The sequence below is a fragment of the Pipistrellus hanaki genome (assembly GCF_964339955.1).
Source record: "Pipistrellus hanaki genome assembly, chromosome: 2".
In the NCBI taxonomy this organism is placed as follows: Eukaryota; Metazoa; Chordata; class Mammalia; order Chiroptera; family Vespertilionidae; genus Pipistrellus; species Pipistrellus hanaki.
In genome coordinates, this window is record NC_140504.1 from 125,208,507 (window position 1) to 125,232,544 (window position 24,038).

Genomic DNA, 24,038 nt, shown 5'->3' on the forward strand with positions numbered 1-24,038 from the left:
GTGGCTTGTTACATTGCACATGCTAACTGATACACTCACTTTATTTCCTGGTTAAAAGCTTCCAGTCTCAGGATGAAGGCTTCCTGGACCCCAGAAACAGCCACATGGTTTTGTATCCAGGGCCTCCTGCAGGCTCCACTAAAAGAGCCAGGGTCACAGTGGAAAGTTCACAGCTGCCTGTTTTTTCATCTTTCTCTCCAGTGACTGAAAGGCCCTTTAGCTGCTGTGGGTGCCTTGCTTACAGCACATACTCAGTAAACATTTGCTAAAAGAAGAGGCATGGATGTATACATTAATCTTCCAGCTTTTTCTATTCTTAATGCCAAAGAATCAGACTAGATCATTTTTACCTTTCACTACCTAGACATGTTAACTACATCAAAATATATTTTAATGCTTTTCTTTTTTTACAGTTCCACTCATATCAATAGCCTTTGGGACTCTCCCTATTCTTTTTATAGATGAGACTTTCAAACTATTGGTGCCTTTCACTTTGACTTATATTTAAAAAAAAACCCTAAAATTCCGGGGCCCTTCAGCATATGCACATGGATAATTCTGACAAACGTTACCATCATAATTACTCTACTCTATATGTCAGAGAAGCAGAAGGCTTTAACAATACAGAACTGGCTTCACTGTCAATGCAGTGACATTGACAGTTAATGACAGTTCATATTACAGAGGAAATTCCTCTACAAAGAAACTAGCAAGCTGCAATTGACAGCTGATGACAATTCAATCACAGAACAAATGTCTTTATAAAGAGACTAGCAAGTTGCAATTGTTCACCTGTTGATTTCAGCAACACAGCACGGTATGTTTTATTTTGTGGAATGTCTCATCCTAACAGCATTAGAGCTGCCAGTCACTAGAGAGAAATCACCAATCTAACACTTCACCCAGATCTCATCTAATTCTCTCAACAATCCTGCAGGGTAGTTATGATCAGCCCTATTTCACAAATGAGATAAATAAGACTCAGAGAAGTTGGTCAAGTTCCCCAAGAGCACACACAGGGAATGAGTGGCCAGGCTGGACTCCTAACCCAGATATGATTCCAAAAGCCTCTTATTTGGACTAATACAGGGTGGTGCAAAAGTAGATTTATAGTTGTGAGTAGGTGAGACATAGAGTTTCTTCTTGTATTATTATTTATTAATTACTAGAGGCCCGATGCATGAAATTTGCAAGAGTAGACCTTTATTCCCCCGGCTGCCAACACTGGCTTCCTTCTGGCACCTGGGACCCTGGCTTCCCTCGCAGTCCCGGCTTCATCCAGAAGGACATCCAGTCTAATTAGCATATTATGCTTTTATTATAACAGATTGAATTATTTTCCATTTGAGTGACTGTAGACCCACTTTTGCCCAAGGCTGTATATTTACATCTGGTGCTGTTATGTGGAAGTGATAACACTCTTTCATTGGAAGACTCAGAAGTAAAGTCTCAGAGAAAGAAAGTAGCAGCCACTGGCTTTGGAGGGACAGAAATGGGATGAGAACCAGATGTCGGTTCTTAGTCTGAAGCTCCTGCTCCTGGACCAAGACAAGGTATCTCTGTCGTCACCTAAGTTATTAATATTTAGATCCACTCCTACCTCTGTGACTGACAATAACAAGTTCAGGAGGGAGAGAGAACAGGTTCTTTCTATTCTAGCTGTGCTTCCAACTCTGTAAGAAAAGTATGAAGAAAAATTTCATGAGACCTACTTGGGCTAAAATCTGCTTTACAAAATTTCTTCTTATAAAGAAACCACCAGCCGAAACTGGTTTGGCTCAGTGAATAGAGTGTCGGCCTGCGGACTGAAAGGTCCCGGGTTCGATTCTGGTCAAGGGCATGTACCTTGGTTGTGGGCACATCCCCGATAGGATTCTCTCATCGATGTTTCTAACTCTCTATCCCTCTCTCATCCTCTCTGTAAAAAATCAATAAAATATATTTTTTAAAAAACCACCAAATCTGCAGAAGATTTTCCAACTTTAATGTAATCCACATTTTGTATTTATTGTTCGTATAAACATGAGAGAGCATATGAAGAATAATGAATATTTACCATTACATATTGAGTTAAAAGTTTCATAACTATCTTAAAAACAACACAACTCTACTTTTCTACATGTACCTACATGTATCAAAGTGTTCCAAATATATATTTATTGTTCTAGGAACACACAGTGCCTTCTACAATTTAAACCATTTCAATAGTTGAAAATACTGACCAGTTGTCAAACCACACACCTGTCAAACAAAACTGATTTTTTAAAAAGTTTATTTGTTAAGAAACATCTCAAGAACATAGATTGCTCTGAAATTATAAAAAAGTACCTTGTTCAAATGCCATTTCTCTTCATTCTAGTCCCAGAGCTTCAATACCTATCCTTATTCCAGGCATAGAAGAAGGAACTGACTTGCTGAGCACATAAGGTCTGCGGGAAATGTCCAGGCATACTCTCACTGGATGCCCCACCGTGAAGACACAGTTACATGCAATTATCTCCTCTAAGTGTGGACATCCAGTGGAGGAGATAATAATAAATCTCTGAGGCCACAAAAATCCTCTTAGTAATGAAACTTAAGGTACTGATAATATTTTACGCCACTTGTGGGTTTCAAATGTCCTGGGACATTCCAGTCAGACCCTCTTGCTGCCCATCTCTCAACAAAGTCTGCAGGTTAGATCCTTCTCTAGTTCCTTCTTCTTGAAAAATATCCTGACAGCACCCTGCCAACACAGACAGAAATACTAGAAGAAAACGCCAAAGTCACTAGCTAGTGGCTTCCACCATAAAGAAGCTATGGAATACAGTCCCCAAGACAGCCAATGTCAAGGGACTGCCTCAAACTACACTTAATCTAGGCAAGGCCAACTAGGTTAGGGACTTTAAGGTATGGTCCTTAGGACTCCTATGTTCTTTTGGGTCCAAATCAGAAACAAGGGGAAAAGCCAGTTAGTGCCAATTCAATTTGACATAAAAGGAGAAGGAGAATAATTAAACAGACGAGGACAAGGTGAATGGTGTTCCTTTTCAATGAGGGGACATAGATAAGTTACTGGAGCCTTGTAAGAAAGCTCTAGTTACACTGGACTGATTTCCAGCCGCCCTGTCAACAGGAAAAGAAGCCAAGATCGACTGTAGTGGTGCTTCCCTTCATCTTCCCCTTCCTGACCTCTGATGCCTCCCAAATAGCCACCCAGATCCCCAACTCTGAATGCCAATCCTGATAAATCACCGGAACATTAACTCAATTCACAAGAAACACTGATACCATCTAATGTTCTGAGATCACCTAACATCCTGGCCCAGCAGACCCCACTTTCTGCCTGGACTATCCAGTTTGTTATTCTCCAGAGGATGCTATCTGCACCAGGAAGACCATGTGGCCCACGATCCTTAGTAAGTGACACTCCCATAATACTGGCATTCTTTTTCTGGAGGCCTGCCCAGATGAAGGAAATGGAAAATCCTCCTCGAGCAAGGTGACTGCCAACTTTCTTCTAACCTCTGGAGGCCCACTGCCACTTCCTCGCTTGCCTTTAGGGAAGTGTCGGCCAGCCGGTTGCTAGGACAACTGGCATCATTGCTAGGGTGCAGAAATAGATCGCCAGCAGAGCTGGGAACCTGGATTGCAAACTCTGATGACAGCAACAAGACACCATTGGCAGCTAACCTGCTCTGCTAAAGGGGAGTGACTGACTAACATTAGCTCTCGCGTTGCCATACTATCCTTTAATCTACACTTGGGCTTGATGTGCTGGTTGCAAAAGAGGGGCAAGAAACTTGCTTAAGATAAGGGCTGACTGGCTCTGTTCTGTATTATGGAGCTGGTAGATGTGCAGGAACCAAGGGACATTTGTATATTTAATTTATTAATCTCCTGAAAGTGGGGAGAGGGAGGCTGTTCATGGCAGAAGCAGGAGAACCAGAAACAGGTAAAGCAATTGAGGCTGCTAAAGGGAAGGGGGGAAATCTGCTTGTACAGGCAATGGCTATCCCCTTTCTGAACAAACAGCTCCCTAATCTCATCAAGATGGTCTTTTTCTGGGAGAACAAAGAAGAAAAGGCAAAGGAGCCTCAGAAACCAGGGCTTGCCATGGCAGAGAAAGGGAATGACCCCTGCCCAGTTCTGTTGGTTCTGCAGGGTGAGTTTTACAATGCTTATGACGGGGTAGCAACTCCTAGAAGCCTTGGATCTTAGCCCTGGAGAAATCACAGTTTTTCAATTCTACGAAAGCTACAAAGGTATGAGAAGAAAACAAGAAATAAAGAGTAACCTAATGGAAACTTTAGACAATGATTTGAGCAAGGGCGTTTTCATTTCTCGATGTGCAAAGCACAGTATTGCAATGTCCAGGAGGAAGAAAGACATAAGCCAGCCCCGCACCGTGCAGGAGTCCTAACCAGCGAATTCCGCAGGCGCAGTGGGCAGGTCCTACCCCAGAGCCAGTCACGGGAAGGCGTCAGGGAGGTGTCACAGACGTTGTGTGATCAAGCTTGGGGAAGGAAGTGGGATTTACAGGTGGAAGAAGAGGATAAGAGTCCAAGGAGTGTGATGACAAGAACTTGCCAGAGTTGTGGAAATAAAAGATTCTAAAGGAGATTGCCATTAGTATCCCATCAGTATTTCCATCTGGGGGTATTCTACTGAGGGATATTGCTTTTTAGAACAAAAGCAGAAATAGAAAATCATGACTGAAAAACTAACTTCCTTCAACATTGTTTACAAACAGCTAATTTTACTATCTGTCCTAAAAAGCACTTTATGGTATGCTTGTTGAAAATTACTTTTTCTAAATCATGTAACAAACTTATTCAGGTGTCTGCGAAAGGTTAACATAACCCTCAGGACAAATACAAGATGCACTGATTCTTTCAATTTGAGATTCCACCTAGCATGATTTATTATGTAGCTACCATTTAAAATTTAATATAAATATATTTTGGAGAAGTGGCTAAATGATTTTCTGATTATTTTATAAAACTAAAAAAAATAAAATGATCTATTTGTCTTTTAATAAATATTTTAAATCTTTATTGTTGAGAGTATTACAGATATATCCCTCTCCCTCCATTGTCCCCCTCCACCTGGCTCCCAACCCACCCCAGGCCTTCACCCCCATACTGTCCTTGTCCATAGGTAAGGTCTCTGGTTAATTTCTTCCCACCGACATCCCCTTCCCTCTGAGATTCGTCAGCCTGTTCCTTGCTTCTGATTCTATTTTAATCACCAGTTTATTTTGTTCATTTGATTCTTAATCATTTATTTTGATTTTTAGATTCAATTGTTGATAGGTATGTATTTATTGCCATTTTATTGTTCATACTAAAGGCCCAATGCACAAAATTCATGCAAGAGTAGGCCTTCCTTCACCTGACTGCCAGCACCTGGTTCCCTCTGGCACCCAGTACCCAGGCTTCCCTCGCAGCCCCGGCTTAGTTGGGAAGGTCACCTGGTCTAATTAGCATATTACACTTTTGTTATTATAGATTTTTTTAAAATCTTTTTTTCCCGTATTTTTCTTCTCTCTCATTTTAAAGAATACCCTTCAACATTTCATGTAATACTGGTTTGCTGGTGATGAGCTCCTTCAGCTTTTTCTTTTCTGTGAAGCTCTTTATCTAACCCTCAAGCTAAATGATAGCTCTGCTAGGTAATCTTGGTTGTATGTCCTTGCTATTCATCACTTTGAATATTTCTTGCCACTCCCTTCTGGCCTGCAAATTTTCTATTTGTCTTTTTACATTAGTCCCAATGAACAATTTATTTGCAGGTAAGAATCAACAGATTTTATTTTGGCTTTATGACAAACAATGTTATTCAGTTCCTATTTGTGCCTCACTATTCTGTAAGAAAGCAAGAGAGAGAGAAAACAATCTTTTAAAGAATAATGAAAGTAAGTCAAATCCTATGGTATGACATACTTTGCAAAAAATGACATACATCAGTAACCTTTTAACAAAGGTGATGGAGCCGACCAGCCTCCTTCGTTCAGAGGCAGGACCACCATCCAGTCATCCTTGACCTCCCTTCTTACACGCACTGGCTCTGGAACAGCGAGCACTTCAGAAATACACCACTTGAGAAACACAGTTTTAGTTTTGGGTGGTTTCTATCCATAGTTCAAGTTGAAAACACTATACTTATTAGGGTGGAGAGGCATCATTTCTTAAGTGGCCGAAGTTCTTGCTTCAGCTTTTGAAGATAAATATATAAAGGATCCATAAAGGAGAGTGGTTCCAGGAGCTACAAATCCCCAATCTTTGTCTTAGTCTGTGGTCATTTCTGATGAAAAGAAGTTTCTGACTCTAAGCTCTCTTCTCAGTTGCAGAAGCAGTTAAACAGAAGACTAGTTTTGTCTCCTCTCCCTCTGCTGCCTCAAAGCACACACATATCGGGTTGAAATCCTTCCTCTGTTTCAAGGCCTGGGCTGCTCAGCAATCCTTGCAGCCTTCCCTGAAAACCCACCCCTGGGGGACCGTACCCATCGTCCTGCTGAAGCCCCTGACACGTGGCCTCCCTGAGTGGTCTGTTAGGGTCTCAGTGGACGGTACATGCAGATGACTCATCACTGGATGCCTATCAGACGTTAGCAAACCTGACACAGACAGCCTTTTGATAATTTTTTTTGGTGAACTGCAAAGTTAAGCAGATCACAAAACCTGTTCACCTAAGCACTGTTCAGATAGAAAACAGGCTGTTGATGCTTTCTTCCTGCCTCCCCTTTACCACCCAAAACATGAATATTGTAGAAAATACATGAATACTATTTCCTGACTGCCGGTCCTGTGTGTGTGTGTCCCTTCTCCTTTTCGAGACGCTGAGAGGAGGGGCTGAGAGGTTAGAGATGATGGCACCGAGGGGAAAGGGTGTGCCTGGGATGTGCTAGATGTTGCAGGCCGACTCAGAAGTTGCTCTGGCATCAACTCTCAGAATTAGCAGCACGTGCAAAGGCTCTGCCAAAGGGGCAATGGCCAGGGATGAGCAAGGCTATCAATGAGAAGCAATTGGAAGGAGGCTGAGAAACAGAAAGAAATGGGTGAAACAGAAAACCCTAGAGGACTTGAAGCTACACAAAACCTTGTGTGGGATGTGCTCAGTCAGAGATGCAACAATACACAGGCCAGTTTGCAAGCCCATATGAGCAAGGGCTGAAAGAGAAGGACACCATCCATTTTTTCTTTATTTATCAAACAGTAAAATCTCCCCTTCTCTCCCAAATTGTCTCCACCTCAAATCTTTTTTTATGATAGTGCCAGAGGATCTGGCATCAAAGATGGCAAATCTACAAGGTACAAATCAGCAGACACAGGGAAATTCCCTAATCACTCTGATTAGAAGGGATCGTGTAATTCCCTTACTCTGGAGACTAGAAATCAGCTTCCATTTTTCAAAGCTTCTGAAGACAGCATAATACTGTGCAAATAGGCACACAGGTGTTTATTTTAGTCTTTCCATTTCTTCCTAGGAATGTGTAACTCCTGCGCTCAGAGCAGTTACTCTGAAAAGGGGGTCGATAAACACACCAAATTCAAGAAACCTTTATTATTGTGACATGCAAAAGGCACACAGAATGATGCCTCCTTAACCTCTGTGACCTCCCCTTGCACACCACACAGAGGTGAGACGACCTTAATTTGTGTGGGCATACCGTTCTTCATTTCCAATTATGTGTCGCCCCAAAGTACACAGCGTGAAAATGATGCTATTCAGTAAGCGGTGAGTTTCCAGCAGACTGAGCTCTTCAAGCCTGGTTCCCACTTTGGGAAGGGTCATAAAATGATGTGATTATAAGAGGCAAACCACCACCTTCCATAGAACACCAGAGCAGGCTGCTCACAAATGAGCAATAAAGCAAAACACTCACATGAAAGAGCAGAGGAAATACACACAGTGCAGAATTTTTTTTTAAAAAAATCAGAAAATCCCCAAACTCTATTGATAGTTATATAAAGCCCCCCCCCCTTTTTTTAAAGCATGTGGTTTCCTTTCACACATTTAGTTAAATACATAATAGACATTTACCATCTACTTCTAAGGATTTTAGAAAATAGCCTAGTCTCTCCCCACTACCCAATACTCATCTTAATTTTGTTTAAGCCTGGGCTCATATTTACTCTATCCTTGGACAGTCACTCAGGCATCAACTGAGTGTCCACTGTGGACCATGCAACTCTCTAGGTCTAGAATTACCAAAAAATTAATAATAATAATAAAATAATGATTTTTGCTTTCATGGAAATTAGTCTAGTTATGGAAATGGACAATTAAAAATCCTATAAATAAAAGCCTAATATGCAAATTGACTAAATGGCTGAATGACCAATAGAACCACCAGTCACTATGATGCACACTGACCACCAGGGGGCAGATGCTCAACACAGGAGCTGCCCCCAGCTTGCAGGTGGATGCCAGTGTGGGGGGGGGGGTAGTGTCCCCAATTGCCCTGCTGATCACCTTGCAGAGGGAGGTGACCAGTGGCAGTGGCGGGATGGGCTGGCGAGCCAATCTCCTCGCCAGTCACCCCAAAGACCAGCCCTGATCACTGGCCAGGCCTAGGGACCCTACCCATGTACAAATTTCATGCACCGAGCCTCTAGCAAATATATAATATGTAAGGTGTTTAAAAAGTAAGATAGGCTAGATGATAGAGATGGGGTGGATGCTATTTTATACAGGTGAGGGCGGGTTACTTTGAAAAGGTAACTTGAGAAGTCCTATTTAAGGAAGGAGGGATGCTCAGGAAAGAAATATCAATCACCACCTCCTTGTTTACAAAGTAAGTAAATGTTTGAGTATGAAAGTGGACAGTTTTTAAAAAGTTAATTTCAAAAGTGGCTCATATTTAATTTTCAAACAGACCAATGGGTGTGGTTCCTAAATGTAATTGACTACAACTATATTCTTAGAAAGCAGTCTAGTGAACACCTTTGAACTGCCCGGTGGACCTGGGAGGGCCTATTGGAAAGGGTATCAAGTGAAGACAGAAATAGCAATTATTTTCCTTCACCATAAAGCTGTGCTCAACATTTTAAGAACAGCAGTGCATTTTGTGTCAAATCATTGACTACCTGAAAGTTTACATTCAGAACCTCACTTACTATTTGAGGTCTGACATGGTATCACATGAGCAGTTCAAAGCAATGGTTTAAACAAAAACCCACAAGAGTACAAAAAAAAAAAAGTTAGATGGATTACAATAACTGCAGTACTCATTACAAGGTAATCGGAAACTTAAACCACTTTTTCAGAAGACACTTGTTTCCTAGGATGAAAATGCTTTAAAACCATTTCCTGAAGTACATTCTAATAGCTACCTGATTGAGAAAACAATTTCTAGTAAAACACACTAATATTGCAGCTCCCAGATCTCACAAGACACCAAATGAGTCCATAATAGTAAAGGACACTTTCACAATAAGAGATACTTTGGATTAAGTATTAAAGTGCCTCTAACAACGCTCTGCCCCTTACGGGGTCACCAACCAAGATGCCACCTGGTCCATAAGCAGTAGCCTGGAGCAAGTCACAAACTCACAAAATACCACTCCATGGGGTCAGTGACTTGCCCAAGGCTGCGAACTTAGCTGACCTTGACAATAGGATGGGGAACAGAATTCAGATCAATCGATTCCAGGAGTTGTGTACTTTCCCCTAGAACCAAGGTGCTCATACATACAAAATGGAAATACATTAAAACACCAACATCATTCTTAGCCTGTTCACTATGACGCACTGGGAGATTTCCAATGTAATAAACTTACTTTAATACACTATTTAAGCCATTTATATGGATAAATATGCATACTTTAATAAAATATTTAGAAAACCATGAAATAAAAAAATTCAGTGGAAATTTTTCTTTTCAACATTAAAGCTTTTTCTCCTTGATATGTGCCCTCACATTACTAAGCCTTGCTTTTCAAAATATTTTATGAAACTGGAAAAAAAAACACATAGATAATAGGCACCTGGAAAAGTTAGTAAACTTTGTTATTAAGCTGAAAACTTAACTACATAAAGTTATTTATGTATGTATATACCCATTTACACATATGTTGTGTACACACATAAAAACAAGTATATGTATTTATGTATACATAATGCATATACAAATATATAGTGTATATTGTGTGTATACATACAATAGATATATATTGTATTAAGTGTGTATATATTTTAGACATTTATATAAGACCTTTGTCAAAGCTGGCTTCTCACTTTCTAAATTTTAAAGGTGGTATGTTCCTAAGCCAGTGGTCGGCAAACTGTGGCTTGCAAGCTGCAGTTTGCTGCTCTGTTGACTAATGCGTTTGCCAACCACTGACCTAGGACATCCTGGGCTTCCTGTTGCCATATCCTTTCCTGGTCAAAACTCTTCTAAACTGCCCAGCTGGCATGACTCAGTGCTTGAGCATTGACCTATGAACCAGGGGGTCATGGTTAGATTCCCGGTCAGGGCACTTGCCCAGGTTGTGGGCTCAATCTCCAGTGTGGGGTGTCATGAAGCAGCTGATCAATGATTCTCATCTTTGATGTTTCTATCTCTCCCTCTCCTTTCCTCTCTGAAATCTATCAAAATATATATTTAAAAAAAACGAATAAACCTCTTCTTAACTTCTTTTGGAGACACGGTCTGTCACTGAGGTAAAATCTCCAGAAAGCAGAGCTGCCCCAACCCCTAAGTATCTTGGCGGGTAAGCCCTCTGAAGCCACCGGGTACTGTCTCTTCAATTACTTGGTCCTCCAATGCCTCACGGAAGGTGACGAGCAGCTGACCTGCAGGACCTACCTGACTAATCTCAAAGTCCCAGCCCAGCAGCCCCATAAAAACCAGTCAACCAGCCAATTTCAGTAAGAGAAGCACCTAAAACAACTGACTATACTTGCATACCTCAGATTTTTGAAAACACCAAAAACATTCATTCCAAACACTTCACACCAATAAAAATCACTGCTGGTGGCAATCCCTGTGGCTAATTCTTAGCCCAGAGAATGTGAACCCTACCCATCAACCTAAAAGAACTGCGAGGCTGTTTAAACTTGACACCACTGAACTGTGTACCAGGAGCAAGGGCATTCCTACCATGAAAGAATCACCGCATCCCACTCTTTCTTCCAGAAGGAGAAAGTGAGAAGTGCTCCATAGAAGCTGAGAGAAAGGCAAGTTTGTAGCAAATGAAAACAGAACCTCTTCCTTAAAAAACAACAACAAATAAATAACTGGATGATCACCTCGCACTACCATGAACACCCCTTCATCAGCCTGACCCAGCCACATCCAATGATTCACGACTCCTTGCAAGGCAAGCCACTGCAGAAGCTGCTCCTGTTAACTTACAACATTCACTGTGCGCGGTTCACCGGCAGCCCCAGCCTTCCTTCACCATGGAGACGTCCCACGAGAAGCTGGAGCGCTCCGGGGCTCAGGCGTGCTCTTCCCCCTTTCACAGAGATGTGAGGAAAACCTAGCATGGGAATAGAACAGAAGAGAAAGGAAAGGTCAATGCACCATCAAGTCATTCTTCATCTCAACAAATGAAGTTCGCAATCAATTAGACTCATTGATCATTCGCCAAAGACCATTCTCCGCTACCTTTTTGTGAAAAAGAAACTCAATAGTTCTGCTCTCGCCCCAGGAGACACAGCAGCAGGCCACGGCCAACCTTTCGCCCTGCTCCTCCCCGCCCCCCATGAAGTGGAAGCCAGCTCTGGGAGACTTCAGAGGCAATGCCAGCTGAGATGCAAACTTGCAACACAGCCTCAAAATAAACCCTTGGTTTTACTCTCTGCAGAAAGGAGGGAGCTAGGACCTCTTGCCATTTTCATACCTCACTGGGTGGTTGGGAAGATCAATAAGATCACTCTTGCAAAGCACTCACAGTTCCTGAGAAGAAAGGCACTATGTAAACACAAAGCTTTGTCAGTGGTCATAAGCCTGTTACAGAGCTCTGAGCCAGGATATAAAAGCCAGCCTTGGCCAGCCACCAACAACTGACAGTCCCTGGGGCCCTCAAACTTCCAAACCTCGGCAAGGGCCACCAGGCTGATTCCTCCTTCCAGGGAGGGGCTGAGGGAAGCAGAGGTCTGGGATCTCAGGGAGAAAGAAACTGAGGGCCTGGGGCAGGAAGGGAAGAGGAAGGGAGGTGGTGAGAGGCATGTGCAGGCGCATCGTGGCCTGGTCCAGCCACAGGACTCCCTTGGGTGGCTGGTTTGCAGCGGTTAGTGCGCTGGAGGTTTGCGGGGCTGTGAAATTTTCCACTTGGCCATCTGCCATTTCCGCCCACCGAGGATAACACTTAGACACAGTTGTGGTGCACAGAGGACCTGCGGGGGAAGGACTGGGTCATTTGTGCTGGTTGCTTTTAAAGAAAAGACCTATTCATATTTTGATCTTTAATATTTTCCACACCTGGATTTTTAAAATTTCTCCCTTCTTGAAGACAGCCAGAAACAGCCTTTCCTGGGCCAATATGATCAAGTTATTTTGACTTGGGAATCCTTGAGGAACATACTTGAGGTAAAGGAACACACAGGAGTGGTGTTGGGGACGACAGGAAACTGATTCTAAGTGCTGCGCTCGGATCCTGTTTGCTTCCCAAATAAATCACCCACCAGGGCCTTCCGAAGCCATGAGCACAGGCTGAGGAAAGGCGGCAGCTGCAGCATTAGCATGGTGGGTGTAATATTTTTGAGAGAAAAAAAGTGGTCCCTATCTCAAAAAAAAAAAAAAAAAAAAGACAACAATGAGTGATGTCAAATCTTAGATGTGGAATTGGTAAAACACTGACAAATTCTACCTCAAAATAAAGAATAAAAATTGGAGAGAAAGGAATTAGGACAGAAGAGAGAAAGGAAGTGTCTGCTGCCGATATAATTAACCATGCTTTCATGGTGAACACAGCTCACAAAGTGCTTGCCTATTAATTAACTCATTCATGTCAAATTTTTACTTGGTGCTTAGCATACCCACCACGTTCTACATTTCCAGTGGTAATCAACCATGCCATCAAGGAGCTCCTTGCCTCACAGGGACGGCATGAAAGAATCCTAGCACACTCTCTTTAGTTTATGTATAAGATGTGAACACTGAACAGATATTGCGAACAAAAAATAAGCACGGTCATTTGCATTCATAACGGGGTAGGTACCCCATTTGGAAGGAGGGGCTCAGAAGGCTTTTCTCACTAAAGTAACATTTAATCAGAGACATGAAAGATGAGGGGAAGTTGGCCAGATATGGGGTTTCCAGGGAGAGGAAACAGCCTGTCCTTAGGGGATGCCATCCAGAGATGAACAACTGAGTTCTACATCCTCTTGTATTGTGTGTGTGTGTTTCTGGCCATTTCTACTGGCTCTCCTTGATTTAAATCAAGAACTGAACAATAGACTTTATATTATTAGCAGCTTGTGGTGACTGCTTTGCAATATATAGACATATGGAATCATTGTTGTACACCTGAAACTAACATCATGTTACATGTCAAATATATTTCAACTTTTTTTTTTTTTTAAGCTGATTCTTCTTTCTGACTGCCAGGCCCATCAGAACAGTACACACTTAGTGGTTTCCTGGAGAGGAACCCCATAAGTGCAGGTATTAAATCTGATGTGACAGCAGAGGTCCACTCTGGTCTCCTAATGCATCTCACCCACCCCATCATCACAAGGAAAAGAAGCTCTCTGCTAACACCTGCATGCCGCAGCTGGAGTTAAGAAAACCCTCTCCAAAAAGAGCTAAAAACAGATCACATCACATGTAAATGTCTGAAAAAATATCTTTAGTACTTTGCATTAGGTTTCAAATTTGCTGGCTTCCTCTAGATTAACAATTTTTTAAAATTTCTCTCATGCCCTTAAATGACATTTATATCCACCTACCTAATACAATATGTCAACTGTAATTAAAAATCAAAATTCATTTTTTAAAAAGAGTGTCTTAGAAACCATCTGTCTTTGTTTTCGGCCTGGTTACCTGTTTGCTTACCCACGTGAGTAATTCTTTGCAAAGAAAGAAAATTGTTCTCTATGTTCCAGATCTGGTACAATTTAATTCTTCCACTAAGGAAAATCAGCTATTTGCTTTCCTCATCCTACGAAACAAAGGCTTCCTCAGGCAGGCTTATTCATGCTCTCCCCATGAATGGAGTCAGTTTGAAAATCTATTTGAAATGAATAAGCCGAACTTTTACCTGCATCTCTTTCCATTTAAGACACCCAGGATAAAATGTAATTTCTCCCACAAGTTTCTCATAAAACCAAAAATAATAAAACACTCCATGTTCGGTCTTGAAATACAAACCCTCGCTTTTGACTCAGTAGCTTTGACAAACTAGAAAACTTGGGAAGACAAGGGAGGGCAAAGAAAAGAACTTCCTGAACCTGAGGTGTCCAGTAGCCCCGCCACCAGCCCTGGGAAAGCCTGCCTGGCTGACAGCTTCTTCCCCTCCAGAGAAAATGACAGGGTGCCAATTTCTCCTTCCCCTGACTGCCCACAGCACTTACAGTCTCCATCACACATTTTAACCCGAGTCCCTTTTCAATCCTGAGTTCAGTCATACTGTCTGTTTATGTTCCACTGGATTTATTTAAGGCTTGAAGGCTTGAAAAGCTTTTAAGCTCGTTGGTGAAAGAAACCTTGCCATGCCCTTCTTTTGCAGCCTCCTCAGCGTGTCTATGAGAAGAGCCTGAATTTAAATTAAATGATCCATTTCCAAAAACCTGTTCCACGGCTTAAGCCATGCTCCAAAGGAACCACTGCTCTCTAGCTATAATTTAAGCGCTTCTCGGTTTCCTCTGTCCTCCAGGGACCTGGAGCTCCTTCGATGCCTAGCGTCCAAATGAAAGCCCTCCATACACGGGAGAACAATTAAGTTATAACTCAGCTCTCGCTCCTCTGTTCTTTCGGCCCATTGTATTTTTAGTCGCGGGTGGCTTTTGAACAGTTGCCATCTCCTTTCAAGATTTATAACCCACACAGCACCCCAGGTCACTAGGAATCTATATCTTTGATCCTCACAGTTTTTCAAAAGCCATGATGAAGGAAACCCTTGTCTGTGGAGGGGAGATGTACGAAGAGCTTCTCAAATCTGAACCGCCATCAGAAAACCCTGGAGGTCTTGTTCCACCAGGCTGTTGGGTCCCATCCCCAGGATGTCTGATCCAGTAGGTGTGGGGTTTCTCACCAGTTCCCAGGTGATGAGAACCCCTGCTCCGAAGGCAAGCCTTTGTGTTTAGACAGAGGCTAAGGATGAGTATATTTAAGTACTCTCTGCGGAGGGCCACATTGGAAGGACTCTCATCTGTCTATTCTTTCTGTCCATCTTTTTCTTTTACTGGAAACTCCTTACAAAGGTATCAGCCATTGCTACCCCTGAAAGACCTTCCCTACATCCTGATACATTCCCAGATGGCTGTCACCTCTCTCCTGTTCACCAACAAACATGTTAATGAGTAGAACAAACTCAGTGTTGGTATTGTCCCAGGCACGTCTTAAACTCTTGGAGTTTGACTTCCACCTCTCTTGTTTTTTTTTTTTAAGTAAACCTCTTTGTTTCAGATGGCTTCCTGCCTTCTAAATGCAATGGCTCTTTTCTACCAGGCTTCTTTAATTTCTAACACAGTAGGTCTAGAGAATCAGACCTACTACACATCCCTCTGGCCGTGATGACTGTCTTAGGGATAGGCAGGTGACCAGTGCCATGCCAATCAAAGCCCCTCAGACTGGCTGATGGGAGGAAATAAGGCACTTGTCCCAGCGAGGCCAGGGAAGCATGCTCTACAGAGAGATGCTCTTACCCCCTGGTGAGGAAGGCCCACCTGACAATGAAGCTCCTGAGCAGGGAGCAAAGCTGAAAGACAGAAGGACTGGGTCCTGACAACAGTGAGGTCCCGGGGACCCCGCCATGCCAAAAGTTAGATTTACCCCTGGCAAATGCCAAGTGGCCCCCACACGGCCCTGCCCTCTAGGGCACACACACCTCCTACTTATCCAATAAAACGTGAACCTGGTTGTTGCTGCTATGAAGGGATTTTGCAGATGAAATTAAGCTCCTAAATCGATCGACCTTGAAATAGAAAGATTACCCAGGGTGGGTTTAGGGACTAATCAGGTGAGCCTTCAGGGAGACAGGTTTTTCCAGGACTCAGACTCAAAGCAGGAGAGGGCTGTGGGGGGAGGGAGCAACACGATGTGGCGAGGGCCGGGAGAGAGCATGAGCTGGGAGTGGTGCCTCGCCCACAGCCCACAGCCCACAGTCAGCGACAGGACAGGGGCCTCAGTCCTACCATCACAAGGAAATAAATTCTGCCAGTGAACATGTGAGCTCAAAAGACAACCATGAGCCCCCGAGGAGAATGCAGTCCGGCCAGCACTCTGATTTCAGTGTTATGAAACTCTTGAGTGGAAAATCCAGCTAAGCTGTGGCTAGACTTCTGACCCACAGAAACTGTGAGAATGGATATTGTTTTAAGTGACTAAATTTATGGTAATTGGTTCTGCAACAATAGAAAAGTAATATATATATATATATATATATATATATATATATATATATATATGAATGATACAATGAATTTCTTTTTTTTTTCTTTTCTTAAATCACTTTGAGTTTTGTCTCTTGCACCAAAATATCCTAGTACTCCTGGTTTCTCAGAGATGGTTCTATTGTGGGGTTCCTTACATCACTTTGCTGCTAGTTCCTCGGCTTCCGTCCCCTCCTGTTCTTCCTCTAACCCCAGGGTATGTATTCCCCAAGGTTCCATGCTCAGTGCTCCCTCTTTTCTTTCTATGACAATTTCCTTTACTGCATATCATTCTTAATCTGTAGCCCTGGCCCATCATGTCCCCTCACAAGCTGCTGGAGATATGCAGTATAAAAATAAATGTCTATTTCAAAACTTCTCATATATTTTCCCCTAAAACCAGTCCTTTTTTATTTCTCATCATGCTAACGGCCTCATTGTCTTCTTCTCTTCCCCCCCGCAGCCATCAGCTGTCAAGTCCTCACAAGCCTGCACTCTATTCCCACACCGCCATGCTGGGTCAGATCTGCTCCTCGCACAGCCGCCTGCTCATTGGTCTCCTTGCCTTCACTATTCTCCCTCCAGACCATCTGAGTCATCTCTCCTGGACCAGACCTCCTAAAGCAGATTATGTAATACAACTTCCCCGTGCCATACCGTGGTGCTGGTTCCTATAGCTTGCTGCAAATCTTGTAAAATCCTATGTTTAAGACCTTCACAATCTGGCCCCAACATGCTTTTCCAATTTCATCTCCTACTTCTCCCCTCAGGCATGTTGTACCAGCCAAACCCCACTTCTCTCTTCATCTCTGAAAGCCCACATTTCTCTTCCACATGTTAAAATTCAAGCCATACCCACCACGACCTGTTCAAGACTGACTTTTCCTGTCTTCTTTCTTCCATCCTCCTCTGCTACATACTACTTAATCAGAAATACTTTTGTGAGTTCCTACAGTTTTTATTCCTTTTCCTTAAGATACACCATTACATTAAGAAAAACCATTACATGCCAAAACCGGTTTGGCTCAGTGGATAGAGCGTTGGACTGAAAGGTCCTAGGTTCGATTCCAGTCAAGGGCATGTACCTTGGTTGTGGGCACATCCCAAGTGGGGGGTGTGCAGGAGGCAGCTGATGGATGTTTATCTTTCATCTCTCATCTCTAACTCTCTCTCTCTCCCCCTTCCTTTCTGTAAAAAAATCAATAAAATATATTTTAAAAAAAGAAAAAAAGAAAAACCATTACATAAGCCAAGATGGAAACTGCTCAGTCAATCAATGAAATACTCTGCAAGAGCCTGTTTTTCCAACCCAAGACTAAATACTGACTCTGTCTTTTCTTTCCGAGGAGCAGCAGCCAGGGCTACTGGGACTGGCAGGGTTCACAAATGCTTCCTCTGGATGAGCAGCTCAGCCCTGCAGGGTGCAGAGCCCGACCCGGCCCTGCTCACAAAGGAGCCTGTATGTCAGTTATGGAAACCGAATTGCCCCTTCCTGCCATAGGGAAGACGAGGGCAACGCAGAACTGTCCCAAGAGTAGGAGCATTCAGTCGGATTTGCAGGAGAACTGGAGGGAGGTGAAGGGTGAGATGAAGCCCAAACCTAAGGTATTCTGAAAAATGCAATTTACTCATTCCTATCATGCAACCTCTGGTCAATCAACATTCAATGATTTGTGTGCACTAGCCATTGTACAATATTTTTCCAAATTGGCAATCCTTGGGTATCAAGCATGCATTGGGAACATTTTCTACTGCCTTTCGCTGGATTGTGTTTAGATAAAAAAGATAAATAATGATAAAAAATAAAGAAAACTTAAAATTAATGTCTGCCTAAAGAACAGATAATCAAAGAGATAAATATGCTCAAAAACACTATGATCAAACTTTTTAAAAACTGTAATTCCTGTTGATCCATGCCACTATTCCTATGACTAGCACAGCTTATCACATAAAGGCAGGGCTTTATCCACACATATTTAGTCTCAGCAGGTGTCTATACTTGTATGCAGCTTCCATCTCCTTACCGGTAGAAAGTGAAGTTTGCTAAGCAATATAATTATGCATCCAGGAAAAAGTATGTCTGCATCTCAGGAATAAGATGAAAATCCACACTGAGAAATACCTTATCTGTATTGGACAGCCGGAGAATGACATCTTCAGGAAATTAAGATTTTTACAGGTGTTTCTTACTGACAATTCTTTCCTGGCCTTATTTGTTTAATGCCGTGATCCCAAGTGGATGGCTGAAACCTAACAGGAATGTGGATCAAGACCCTGGACACCATGCATGCCCAGGGTTACAGCCATCAGGCAGCTGGGTCTCCCTACACCTCCTTCCTGGGGGGAAGTTTTGTGTATGCTGCTCCAGAAGGCCAGTGGCTTCTTCGGGTGTTCAAGTCCCTGGAAGGAGGGGGAAGGACCGCCTGTGCTTCGTGGGTTCATTGTTATGAAGCATTTGTTCATCATGAGCTGTTACGGTCCCAGAGGAGCCACTGTGAGGAATCTCCTGGCTTTAAATTTCCTTCCGTTTCTGCTCTATTTGCTCTCCTTTAAAAAGTAAAATTAGTAGAAATCGTAAGAAACTTAAATATTTTCCTCTCATTCTCTGTTGCCATCATATTAGAGTCATATGATAGTATTCTTAAGTATTTTATTTGACCTCACTTCACAAATTACCAAAAGGCGAGCCAAAATTAAAAAAAAAAAAAAAAAAAGAAAGACCAAATAGTATTCCCCCACCTCCAGACCATCCTTTTGGATAAATACAAGTTAAGAGAAATCACCAATGGTGCCCAGAACTCTGGAAGCAACCTACCAAAGCCTCAGTACTTTTTTAGATAATGAGATATAACTATGGCCCCGCAGGTGTGGCTAAGTGCCCGAGCATTGATCTATGAACCAGGAGGTCATGGTTCGATTCCCACTCAGGGCACATGCCCAGGTTGCTGGCTCGATCCCCAGTAGGGGGTGTGCAGGAGGCAGCCGATCAATGATCCCCTCTCTTTATTGATGTTTCTATCTCCCTCTTCCTTCTCTGAAATCAATAAAAATGTATATTAAAAAGAGAATGTCTCGTAAAAGAAAATAAGTATAACTATGTAAAAGTGTAGCTACAACAGGACATCTCTCTAATCATACTTTGTAAGTCATAGTATCATTACTCAAGCACGTGTGTCTTCTTTTTGTCTGTTTTATTAAAGGCCAAAAATTTATAACAACTCTATATTTTAACCTCTTTTGATACTAATCCAGGCAGCTGCCTCCTTCTTTAAATATTACAGCTTTCCGATGGAGTCAGGGAAAAAAGAATATGGCAAGACAAAGGCACTATTGTGAACTTCTCCCCTTCGGGAGGAGGCTTAATGAAACTATTCTAGCTTAAAGCTGAGATTCCAACGGTCTCGGCTGTGAACAGCATGTAACAGAAATGCCACTTGGCATTACGTCTGGGGATTACCTGTTGAAACACCAAAGACAGGTACACTTTGATGTGGGTTACGTGGTGCTGGGGAGGTACCAGGAAATGCAATGATTCTTGCTCTATGAATGCGGAGTGGAAGGGTTGGTATCCTATTTGGAACAAAGATCATTGTGTGGATGGGGGTGGGGTGGGAGTGTGGAGAGGAGGAGAGGGTGCTGAAAGCAAGCACATGCATGTATGCCTACTTGAGCCTGTCCCAAGTAACCATGCATAAGGAAACACCACTCCACTTGCTACAATGTTGGAAACTCAAGTAAAGGGGAGTATCAACTAGAATTTTCTGAGTAAAGGACCCCAGCAAGATAGAGTCCCAATATTTAAAATACCTGATGATCTGATCATGTTTCATGAAAAATCGTATGGAATTTATTGACAGACTGAGCATTTTAAAAGTTCCCTACATCTCTTTCAAAACAAATACTTAAAACTCTTTAGAATCAGCACCACCTGTTTATCACCAGCCTCTAGTCGCACCTTCTCAGGGAAAGGCCTACCCCCACTTCTATCAGAAGAAGGAATCACAGGTGTTCTCCCCTCCCCCTGCACCTGCCAGGTTTAGGGGGTTTAGGCACAGAAGATTCTCACACTGACAACTCCCAATCTATCAAGAAAGAAGAAAATTTCTAGCTCCTTAATTGTTTTGTCGAATAAGCTCTCAAAAGTTCATTTTTGTTACCTTTTTTTTCCAGGCAAAATAAGAGGCCTTTTACAAAAATTCTATTGCTAAAACAATGGAATTCTCCTGGGAATGACTTCGTTATGGAAATGAAGTGACAGGTTCTTTTATGTAGCCAGGCAGAAAGTCTGCATTTATAAAAGGCATTCAGAGCCCTCAAGTGCTGCGTGTGGGAGGACATAAAGTGCTATTTTTAATTCAGACTGCAGCATTCTCCCCATACAGGCTTTTCAGGATCATCAGAGTCACACTAACACTGATCTAAAAAGAAGAAAAAAAAATCTGATTTCTGCTGACCCCTGCAGAAAAAAAAGAGGAAAAAAAGAAAATTAAGACAATGATGAATATAGCTTCCTTCTACTTTTGGAGCCCTCGGTGGGCTCAGAGATCAATCTCCAAAGCCATCAGCCCTATCTATTACCCAGAATTAAAAGCACTTAAGCTCTGCGAGTAGCAGCCTTACATCTCACACAAATTTACATTTTTGTATGTGTGACTTTCACTCTACTGAGTGTGCAGGAATCCCTCTGTGCCTGCCGAGAAATGCTAGGCAAGTTCTTCCACCTGTTCCCCAAAATTAACATTCCCTGGTGATGCTGTGGTGGATGAGTCCAGCTGTGCGGCAGGACCATGCTGGAAACCCATTTCTAATTTCAGAAAGGCCCCTTGGATAAGCAAGAGGCACCTGAGCTTCTGTTGGGCAAATGCAGAGCTTCCCTAGTCCGGTGAGAAATCTGTAGATGGAGGCTTTTCATGTCTGCCACGTTGTCTTGGGCTCTGTTGGGGACCAAAGCCTGAGGAGTGATGAATGGAAGGCAGGTGTAGATGACTGCAGAGGCATGACATTGGAGGGGAAAAAGAATATGATGAGAGGGAATTACTACAAAGGATAACTGATGGAACAAGATCCTCCAGCAATGGCTAAGGGATTGGTGTAAGACCACTAGTAGAGAATAAGCGATAGGGTCAGAGAAAAGCTTTTTTAATTGAGGTAGAATTCACATGACATAAAGCTCACCATTTTAATCATTTTTGAAGTGCACAATCAGTGGTTCTTAGTACATTCACAATGTTGTACAACCATCACCATTCTAGAAGATTTTCAACATCCAAAAAGATACCGCATAGCCATCTCCATTCCCTCCTCCTCTCAGCCCCTGGCAACCACTCATCTTACGGATTTACCTGTTCTGGAAGCTACATGTGAAGGAAATTAATCATATAATATGTGGTCTTTGGTGCCTGGCTTCTTTCACTTAGCACAGCGATTTTCAACCGGTGTGCCCAGCTGCAAGAATTTTTAAAACATGCAATACTTGATGATTTGAGCACTGACCTCTTTTCCCTTCGATTGTCAAATAAAAAACACACATACACAAAAAATAAAACAACAACAGCAACACAACAATAGCCAGTTAGTGTAAATGTCTTCTCTTGAATGGTAAATACAGGGGTGGGCAAATGTAGGTTTATAGTTGTTCATATGCAAAAAAAGATATGCAGGTTCTAATTATTACAATAGCTTTACTAACTGGAATCTCACAGCTGTAAGCTGACTTTTCCCCCACCCTGTATATAGGTCATATCTTAGAGTTGCATAATAAGGTTGTGTCTGATTGGTTAATTCTTGGTATCAGAAATCCTTATAAACAAGTAGCGGCACTGATTTTTTTTTTAAATATGTTTTATTGATTTTCTACAGAGAGGAAAAGAGATGGACAGAGAGTAGAAACATAGATTAGAGAGAAACATCCATTAGCTGCCTCCTGCACACCCCCCACTGGGGATGAGCCCGCAATCAAGGTACATGCCCTTGACCGGAATCGAACCTGGGACCTCTCAGTCTGCAGGCAGACGCTCTATCCACTGAGCCAAACTGGTTTTGGCGGCACTGATTTTTTTAAAAGTCACTTTGGAGCAAAAAGCGTTGGTAATTAGTATTATTAATATTATTATTATTATTATTATTATTTGGTAAATCAACCAAAATTATACCTTTTTTTGGTCAGATCAGCAAAAAAAAAAAATTATATATATAAATATATATTGGTATGCCAAAGAATTTTAGTAATCAGTTTCTGTGTGCCCTGAGATCAGAAAAGTTGAAAAATCACTGACTTAGCACAATTTTTCTCATGATTCATTCATGTTGTAACCTGATTAGAACTTCATTCCTTTTTTGGATGAGTAATACTCCACTGTATACATACACCACACTGTGTTTATCTCTTCATCAATTGACGGATATTTGTGCTGTTCCCACTTGTTGGCTTGTATACAGAATGCTGCTCTGAAAATGTTTTTTGTTTGAATGCTTGTTGCCAATTCTCTTGGATATACCTAGGAGTGGAATTTATGGGTCATACAGTAATTCTATGTAACTTTTGAGGAACTGCCAAATTACTTTCCATAGTGACTGTGCCACTTTACTTCAGTTTATGAGGATTCCAATTTCCCCAAATTTTTTTTATAACACTTGTAATTTTCCTGTTTGTTAATTAATGTGACCATCACAATAGGTAAGAAGAGTTAATCTCGTGGTTTGCATTTGCACTTCCCTGCACTCATGATGTTGAATATCATTTCAATGTGCTTAGGGGACATTTGTATACCTTCTGTGGAGAAATGTCTATTCAAATATGTTGTCCCTTTTAAAACTAGGCTGTTTGTCTTTTTGTGTTCAATTCTAAAAGTTCTCTTCATATATTCTGGAAATTAGACTCTTATCAGTTACATGATTTACAAATATTTTCTTTCATTCAGTGGGCTGTCTTTTCACTTTCTTGATAATGTCTTTGATTCACAAAACATGTTTATTTTGATGAAGTCTAAGTTACCTATTTTTTTTCTTCTGTTGCTTGTGTTTGCATTGTCATATCTAAGAACCCGTTGCCAAATCCAAGGTCATGTTTTAGAATTATTCTGTAAGTTTTCTAGTTGAGCTCTTACATTTAGGTTGCTAATCCATTTTATTTTCTGTATGTGGTGTGAAGGGTCCAACCTCCATCTTTTACATGTGCCCCCTGTGTCTTTTCCTAGCTCTCCGAGGACCGTTTGTTGAAAGGAGGTCAGAGAGTTTTTAATATGGAGTGTTTTATTCTCTTTAAAATACTGCTTCTCTAAAAATATCTATATACATCATTTTGCAAAGTAATTTAATTAGCTGAATTTTGGTTATAGTGAGTACAAGTGAATGAGACATCCCCCTCCCATTCCACATTTTGAAGATGTAGCAAGTTTTTAAGAATCATGACCAATCAGGGTCATAGTTCCGAGCCTTCGGGGAAGTCAACCAGCCCTGGGTGGTGTTTTTGCCAGGACTAATTTCCAAAAGCAACAGGTAGCATGAAATTGCTG

General features: G+C 42.0%; 1 protein-coding gene across 6 annotated transcripts in view; it reads right to left on the minus strand.

The window, feature by feature from the left end:
• Positions 1-24,038, minus strand: part of ATXN1 (ataxin 1) — a 408,748-nt gene that overhangs the window by 132,009 nt on the left and 252,701 nt on the right. For 5 of the 6 annotated variants that reach the window (XM_084872720.1, XM_084872721.1, XM_084872719.1 and 2 more), the window contains one exon: positions 11,342-11,468. The gene's annotated coding sequence lies outside the window, so the exon portion shown is untranslated. Of the gene's footprint in view, positions 1-11,341; positions 11,469-11,831; positions 11,889-24,038 lie in introns of those variants that run through there. The other variant, XM_084872724.1, reaches the window with a different exon arrangement.